A 9172-nucleotide genomic window follows, 5' to 3' on the forward strand; every position below is an offset into this window, starting at 1 on the left:
AATCCTTAGTTCATAAATCATCATAAATAACCTAATAAATATGAATGCCTTAAAAATACATGTACGCCTTTTATTTAGAATTAGTACCCGGGCCACAATACGAAACTATGCAACTCGCCGCAATTCAACAGTGTGCGGACTGTAAATAGATTAGTTGGTCGCAGTTTAGTTACGTTCGCAAGCTACTGTTCGCCAGTTTTATTTCCGATTTCTATTCAAGGGACAATACTCAGTTTAATGCTCGCTACTTTTAATGCTCGCTGTTAGTGCGCGCTAGCTTGTGTTTATCAATGAAAACCTGCTATATGGCCCGCTTTTCATACTTATCCGAAATATCGAATAAAACCGGAAACTATGCCACTTATACTTTCAGTATGGAACCTAAAACTGAAACTTTTTTCAACATTCAGCCCCGACGGGAATGAGAAATATTGGGTTTTTGAGAATTTTATAACCTATATTTTTTTAGGTTATAACACACTAAATAGTTGTTGTTCTTTATTCTATATAAAATTGACCTATTTCCAATGACCGCAGCACACATCAGGACCCATTTTAAATTTCTGTAACTTACATTTTCTTGAAGAATATTGTCAGTGCTAACTAAAAATCAAAAGAAAAGTGGGGGTCATGTTTGATGCAAGAAAAATAATTTCAGTCAAACACACATACTGCAAAATCAGCTAAAAAATGAGACCCCAAATTATACTGGTGGTGTATGATCTAAATTTCCATGAACATTTTTGTCATGTTGTTATTTCATTATGAAAATGTTACCTACATGTCAAGCATAGATCTGTCATGTGATTTTAGCAAAAAAAATGCAAAGAAAATAAGGAAAATAGCTCTACAGAGCAAAAAAACTGAGGACTATTTGTATCTGCCATTATGTGACTACCATTTTTTTTCGCGCCATTTTTCTATTTAGTGTCTGTATGCCTATAAGAAAAACTTTTTTCTCTGACACTATGTCAGTTTCATTTGAAATGTACAAGAAACCCAAATGCAAGAAAAAATACAAGGTTTTAGTTTGATGTCAACAGTTTCCAAGGTTTTACGTCATTTTCAGTACCATAAGACAAAGCGTCAGATTTTGTCAAAAATAGCTGTCGCGACATAATTTTGAAGCAGTTACCCTAAATGCAGCCTTGTTTTGCCCTGTTTCGACATTTTCTACTCTGATCTGCATGCAAATTTCACATTTAAACTGTTAAATATGTTCACTTTTACCTCTGATGGCCAGAAAATAGCAATCAGTAGCCTATAAATATGCAGTTTTTGAAAAAAAAATACACTCAAAACAGTGAAAATGTGATATTTTTGGGGTTTATCCTCATTTTCAACAAAATTGCAATTAATTTGTCATTTTCTATCAAATTCTTATCAAAGTAGCCCATTTCCACCATCATCTTGCCAGATTTCACTTTTTACCAATGTCATCTTATACGTAACCTTCAAGCGGAATTTCCTCAAAAATTGAAGAGTTGCAGTGTCCGGAAAGATCTCCTACAGAATTCGTATTTTTATGCAGAAACGGGACATTTTCATAGGTAATTCTCACACTCTGTGTTTTTTAACCCAATATTTCTCATTCCCGTCGGGGCTGAATATTGAAAAAAAATTGCAGTTTTAGGTTCCATACTGAAAGTATAAATGGCATAGTTTCCGGTTTATTCGATATTTCGGATAAGTATGAAAAGCAGGCCATATAGCAGGTTTTCATTCATTGTAATATAGCCCGGAGGGGCTATTATAGCCCGAACAAGCTTTATAGCTCGATCGGGAGTGTTCCCTAGCCTGTTATCGAAGATACAACTTTGCAGCGAAAAATAGCAGTGTTGACATTTCGATTCGACTGTCTGCTGTCAAATAGATCTCCTGTGTATTTGTAAGTTTTCATGATGGCAGAATATACTTGTAGCCAAGACAGTCGCGCATCTACTATGTTAAGTAGGTCTACATTCTGTATGAAACTTTCTATCTATAATTTGTAAAGAGGTAAATGAAGTTCAACTGATGAACAGGAATGGGCTATTCCAGAAAATATCAATCCCCTCCCACTGTGGAAGCAGTTATTTTTTTGGAGAAAATTACCCCCCCCCCCCCCCTCCTGGAGACATTTTACCCACCTCTCCCCCTTCCACACCCCGGTTACCTGAAAATACCCCCCTCCCCTTCCTCCCAATAGGATCCCTCCAAATACCCCCCCCCCCCTCCTCTCCTCTCGGGTTATTTCAGAAAATATCCCCCCTCCCCCTTCCACACCCCGGTTACCTCAAATACCCCCCTCCCCTTCCTCCCAATAGGATCCCTCCAAATACCCCCCCCCCCTCTCCTCCTCTCAGGTTGTACCAAAAAAACTGCTTCCACAGGGAGGGGGTGGATATTTTCTGGAATAGCCCAATATTACAAGATATTGTACATTGTTTAAACTGTCACAGATGTGAACAGTTTAAACTGTCACAGATGTGAACAGTTTAATAATTACATGGTCATTATGCACAGTGGAATCTATGAAAATTGAAAATTATAGTACAATAACACAGGAAAAGTGGTGTTTTAAATTGTCACTTTTTGTTGTAATTATAGCAACTAAAATAGACCTCCTGAAAATTTCTTAAAAGTTCTACATGCAAATTATAATAAAAACTACTTTTTTCATTCTCACTACTGCCATTACTGGTAGACAGCATGCTGGTAGGCTACTAAATAAATGAGAAATTCTTTTTTTTTATATTTTTCAGGATAACCTCCAGCAGTAAGAAATATAAAGGCTCACTGCAGTTTTGAGTGCTCAACAAGTATTGACCCCATACTATGCTCAGCAAGTAGGGCCCTTGTATTTCTGTGAATCCTCATGCAGGTATAAGATTTTGAAGTTAGTGTTTACATTCATATCAGTGTCAGTATCCTCAAATGGACTTTTTCAATATCAATTTTAACTGTGAAATTCCATATATCACTAAATTAAATTCCATAGTCTTCAAACAAATCATGACTCTATGAATAAAAGCTTCAGGACTGCAGTGCACATTTTACATTGGAATTATAGTGACACCTTTGCAGAAATTTTGTCAAGTAAAATTATCTAAAGGAAGTTATGTTTTGTTAAGACTTGATATTACTAATTTCTATGGGTTTTTTTTCACTGAACTTTCTGTAAATCCCTGAAATTGGGTTGAAAATACTGCATTGCTTTATAATAAAGATGCTAAATCATAAGCACTGTGAATTGGAATTCAATTAAATTTTGATAAATACAAGTTAATGTTAAGCAATATCTATAAGAAAGGATGAACTGTTTGGTCAGTGTTGATTCACTCCATTTTTGATGAGAATTTAATACATTTCTTATAAACTGTTCTTGTTTTTGTATGAAAAGTACAGTACTGCTGTTGGAGGAGGAGCAAACAGTGTGGTATCTATGGTCCACCATCACTTCAAGCATCATGGCTATGGAGAAAAGAATGTTTCATTACATATGGACAATTATAGTGGACAAAATAAGAAAAGTGTTGTAATAAGGTAAGAATTCCCAATAAATAAAGAAATATTTATTAAGCACACAGAATTTGATGTTGAAATATTTAATTTTACAGTGTGTTCATACACTTCAGTTTGGAAAGTCACTAGTTTCCAGTTTATGTATATAATGTCCATAATTTTGTCTCAATGAAAAATAATATCTCCACTGATAAACATTGAATTACAATTTGAAAATTGCATACTTACACAACATACTGTATTAAGACTTAGGTGTGTATGTAAGTAAATAAACTGTGTAGCTGGCATTTATTTGTTTTAATAAAGTGATGCTATGTTATATTCTAAGGACTCACTATTGCTACTTAGAAGTTTTTGTTTAAGAATTCATTGTTTAAATATACATGTTATTTTAGCTATGGAATGTGGCTTGTTATGATGGGTCTACATGATGACTTGGAGTACAACCTGATTGAGGCCCGGCATACAGAATTCAGTCCTGAACATGTTTAGGTATATTTGGCTTGAGCCTCTTTAATCAATTATGTTTTTATTAATAATCAAGTATTGATAAAACTTGCTGCAGAGATCATGTCTGTAAAGAGGCCACTTACATTAAATACCACAGTTTCTGTTTATTTTTGTGTTGTTAAAGAGTGTCTAGCTCACTGCAAGCAAGTTAATCAGAAATAACATAATTCTAATAAAGTAACTGTTTTTTCTTAACCAGGTTAAAGAACTATTTGTTAAAATGAGATCAAAATCATGGCCCTTACTTGATGTAGAATATGTGCGATGGTTGAATTTTTTCATGAAAAGAAGTTATTACTGTAATAAAATTCTAAAATGTTATTTAATGTAATTATGTGTGGGATGTCTTTTGGAATGCTGTTGTTCAGGATTGATAAAAAGGTTATGTGTTCTTTGTCTTAAATATTTGATACATTTATCATTACAGAATGTCTTCTGCATGACCTGGTATAGATAGTATTCTTGAAGGATTATAACTTCAACACAGAGACGGAGATTAATATTTTTAGGCAGGGGGTTGGCATGACAGGCAAATTCACCAACCGTATTACCATTCCTGAGCTGGATGCCAGTCGACAGTGGTACCTGTATAATGAAATAGCGCCCCTTTGCAGCAACAGCAATGTATGCTCAAAACCAGCAGTGTCAAAGCCATTAAAATTGATAATTCAAGTCATTTAAAACGAAGAATGAATGGAAAAAAGTGTTTAACATTTAAAGTAATACAGAGAAAGAGCTCTGCAATTTTGATTAATTTGAAAGTGTTTTTGATTTTTTGAAGATGTACTAGGCCCAAATTCCATATATTTGAAAAAGAACAAATGATACATATAGTTTATGTAAACATTGAATTAACAACTTTATGGTGTCAACAGTACTATGCATTTGTTAAATATTGACTCACTATATACATGTAAGGCTGAACACAGTATAAATGTGAAATTCCTCTAAAATACTGGAAGATTTTTCAACAATAATTGTAACATATATCGTAGTAATGAACATTTTTTTCATTACGACAGTTGGATTATATAGATCTACGAATATTTTCTGCTGTATTCAAACTGCATGTAATCATTTCTGTCGGCAGTATCATGTTTATTTTCCCTTTTCATGAACAATTAATTTAACCTGTCTTGAAAGCACAATATATGTATAATTTGTAAAACATACATTGGATTATTGTGGAAACAATTTAGTTTTTGTATGCCTAATTATATATTATTGCCGTTAGTATTATCTAACTCTTTTAATATGATCAAGACATTTAAAAGGCATTTTTCTTAAACTATTACTGTGTGTTAAATGAGATTATGTAGTATTATGTTTACGGAATTAACTGCATAACCATGGAAACATTTTTCTGCTGTTCTATATTATGTCTTGAAAAAAACATTGTTTGAAGAACACTTTTCAGTGGTGCATTTTTTTTAATTTTTTACATGTAATGGTAAATGCTGAAAGTGTTCTACAATAACTTAGCAAAAACGTCATTGTTGTCTCATTGAAGCATATACTGCAACTCCATTGTAACCATAGCAACAGAAATATATTGTATTATTTATGAATAATGATCTTCAAAAACAAATTACATATGTTATTTTTCTTAAAGAATGACCTAAATTGGATTTATTCCATAAAAGACAGACATAGCAAATATTCTCATTTTTATCTCCGTTTCCATGGCAACCATATATTTTTTTGCCTCAAATTATAGGCGTTGCTTAGGGTTATATCTTAGCATATCTGAATGTTAATTATACGTTCTGATGTAATTGTTATAAGAGATTTTCGTGTTTCCATAAAGAAAATCAATCGGTTGCCATGGCAACAGCACAATTTCAAATGAATTAAAATATGAGATTTTGCATTCTGAGTTGTTGATCATTCATTATAATAATATTTCAACAACATTTGATGTTGTGCCATTTTAACCTATAAGTGAACCAAGCCCTTTGTTAAAACTTAGTAAAATTTGACAAAATTGGTAATATTTGATAAAATCAGACTCAGCCTTTGCCGAAAAAAGAAAACACAAAGACTCAGATTTCTGATTTTTATTTGTGCCAAAATATCTTTTAAGTTCTGTGCTACAATCATAGTTAAAATGATTTAGTAAAAACCGGTGACCATCATGGGTGCAAGGATTTGTCTTCAAATGTTTAATATTATGCTCTAAAAAATGGCCTATATATGACTTAGAATTCGTTTATGTAAGGTTTCTTCAATTATCATAACTTATAAATTTCAATCAGTAATGTCAACAATAAGAGCTTGAGATATAATATAATTTCCTGCGAACCATTTTTTTCACCGGGGGGCTTCGCATTCCCCCCCCCCCCCCCCCCCTGGACCGGATGGTGACCAAAGCTGTCCCCATACCCCGCGCCTATTTGGTGAATCCACTTTATTTAAGCCTTCCTACGCGCCTGCAGATGTAGTGATCAGTGTTACGGTGTTTGATGGATATGTATTTCAGAAGCTGTTGAGATAACTAATAACAACAATGAATAGATAAGTATACATTTCTAATATATGGAGTCGCTTCAAACTTGCTTCAAAGGGATAGGCAAAAGCACGGGTTATTGTATTGTGTTGTACGGTCAAGTGTTGCCTGTTTAAGCTCAGTTTGCTAAGAAAGTTATGTCCGTTTTATTTTAACTGTGCTGCAAAAGTTTTTACTATTTTAACTGGTTATAACGCAATAGTGCTGACTGACTAACCAAATAAGTGTTTAATATAGTAAGAGTTACTTTCAGATGTTGTGAATAGTGACATGTATACCGTTTTCGTGGATATATATTTCAGAAAGTTTCATCATTTGGAAAGAACTACTCTGATAACATGATAGAATATTGTTGTTCTTTTGTATTTCGAGTCCGCATTGCGAAACCATTAGCCGTTTCATTTTTGCCAACTTTGAAAGGTTGTCTGTATTTACTTTTGACGAGTTCTGTCTAAAAGAAATGTTTAATATGTAACTGAATATTTTCAGATGGTGTGCAAGTTGTAGCTTAATGTAGATAGTAAGATGGATATGTAATTCTTATTACATACTCGTTTCTATTCTCCGTTAAGTTACACTGATACCAGAAACGTCAATATTTTTCCATACACTGACGCCTAAATTTCATATCGGGTGCGTGACGTAATTCAGTGTGTGTTGTAGCACTATTTTTTTCTATTTAGTTCAGTATTGTCAATCCTGTTCAGACAATTGAACATATCTATGATATTTACATCATATTTATAAGTCTAGATGCGTATGTAATAAAAAGGTTATTATCTTTGCATCGGGAAATATGCACTCGTTCTTCAGCGGAAGAATATTGCGCTCCTAAAGTCGCGCAATATTTCCGCTGAAGAACTCATGCATATTTCCCGATACAAAGCTAATAACCTATAAATATAAGACTTGATGAGAATGCAATGAAAGACAAGTATCCTTTTTTTGAATATCTAGCTATGTGGTCATTTTACTTAAGCTGTGCTGTGAAAACGGTTGGTGTTTGAAAAAAAACATGAACGTTTTACTTTGGTACTGCTGTTAAAGCGTGTGCTGTTTTGAAATATGTGATCTTATTTCGTCGTGCTGTGAAAGCATTTGCTGTAAAATGACATTTCACTTAGGCTGTGCTGAGAAAGAGTGGGCTGTTTATTTTAGTCATGCATTATTATTGACTGTCTTTTGAAAAGTTTTGTCTATGTTATAATAAACTTTTGATAATGTGGCAGTTGAGTCCAATAAGTCAAGGGGTGTTCAAAGATAATCCGTCATAGATCTACTGAAAAGCAATAATTGGATTTACCTGTATTGGAAAATAAACAGACAGTGTCGATTGTATTGATGTCAACTGCCACATTATCAAAGTTTATTAGTACATTTACTTTTGGCTTTGCTGTGTTTAGCCAGCGTTATGAAAACATTGGATGTTCTAAATGAATTTTTTGATTTTTTTAAACTACAATGACCTTCTTTGTTTTGCTCGATTGGAATGCTGTCAAATACTAAGACCTGTATCCTATATTATTGTTTGTTGTTTTTGTAGTTAGGAACAAGAAATTAGTGAATAATTGATTTACTCACGACATAGAGTGAATAAAGGAAATTATTCACGTTTTTATCGTCTGCTAACTATTTTGTCTCCAGTTCCCGGGTAGTTATTTTAACGCGTTTTCTTTTTCTTGCAATTCACGATTTTATCATGTTTTCAGTGCACTATTTCAGTGATTGTTAACTGATAACTCTTCACTCGAGGTTGAATATTTGACAGCATAACAAATATTTTGATTATTTGTTTATACCCTCCCACCCGCCCTTACAGACACGTCGAGTTTCTTGATATTTATTGTTGATGGCTTGTAACAGTATTCGAATATTATAGGCAGATTTGACTTTGTGACTGTGATTTAAACAAGAGTATTCATTTAGTTCTGAAGAGATTACTCAGGCCAGACCATACATCACCTTTAAGTTCTTAAAGAAAGTAAGGTCCACAATTACGTATCGCAAAGGTATATTTCCATAAATTTTAAGAGTTTTTAGGTATAAACAGTTTCTTGATTATTATTACTACTACTGAGTAAATGGTCGTCTATAATTAAAACATTAAAGGCAGATATACATTTAACATTATATAAGAATATTTGGATTCTTCATGCCATTATCTACATTTAGAAACGTAACGTTCACAAGCACGCATTTAATTTTATATCGATAGATTTTTCCCATACAATGTTATTCTTTCGTTATCAAATCAAAATTGTCATTATCCTCTTTTGAGCTAGTTTACATTTTATTTTGATTCTTACTTGAAGAATGTTTTGTTTTACACGCTAAACAATTTTTATTTTGTGGTTGTTCAGAGAAGTTGCAAGAGACCTGAGTGGCCATCTTATATGCTGTTTAACTATAAATAGTTCTAGATTTGATGAGTTCAAGTTATTACATTCGGGACATAATAGAAAACCCATTTTTACAGTTCAGATTTTCATGAACATCTAATTGTATGTTTGCCTTAAATTTTGATAGTATGATTTCAGGCTGAATGGTGTACACAAATAAAGATTTTCCCCACTTCTACTGGTCGATCATTACCACATCGCACAACATCATACCAACTGGCATTTTCAAGACAAATATATTCGTATTTTTTGT

The 9172-nt window shown here is 33.2% G+C and overlaps 1 long non-coding RNA gene across 2 annotated transcripts; it reads left to right on the forward strand.

Annotated features, from left to right (window-relative positions):
- The first annotated feature begins 2699 nt into the window (after nt 1–2699).
- On the forward strand, nt 2700–5882 carry LOC128553693 (uncharacterized). 2 transcript variants are annotated; one of them, XR_008369411.1, is made up of 4 exons: nt 2700–2863; nt 3383–3525; nt 3900–3996; nt 4442–5882. It is a non-coding gene; the product is annotated as an uncharacterized LOC128553693 (long non-coding RNA). The 2 variants fall into 2 exon arrangements; XR_008369412.1 differs by having other exon boundaries at nt 2713–2863; nt 3388–3525.
- Nucleotides 5883–9172: the final 3290 nt, after the last annotated feature.

This window comes from Mercenaria mercenaria, unplaced genomic scaffold (genome assembly GCF_021730395.1).
Source record: "Mercenaria mercenaria strain notata unplaced genomic scaffold, MADL_Memer_1 contig_4204, whole genome shotgun sequence".
NCBI classification, from domain to species: Eukaryota; Metazoa; Mollusca; class Bivalvia; order Venerida; family Veneridae; genus Mercenaria; species Mercenaria mercenaria.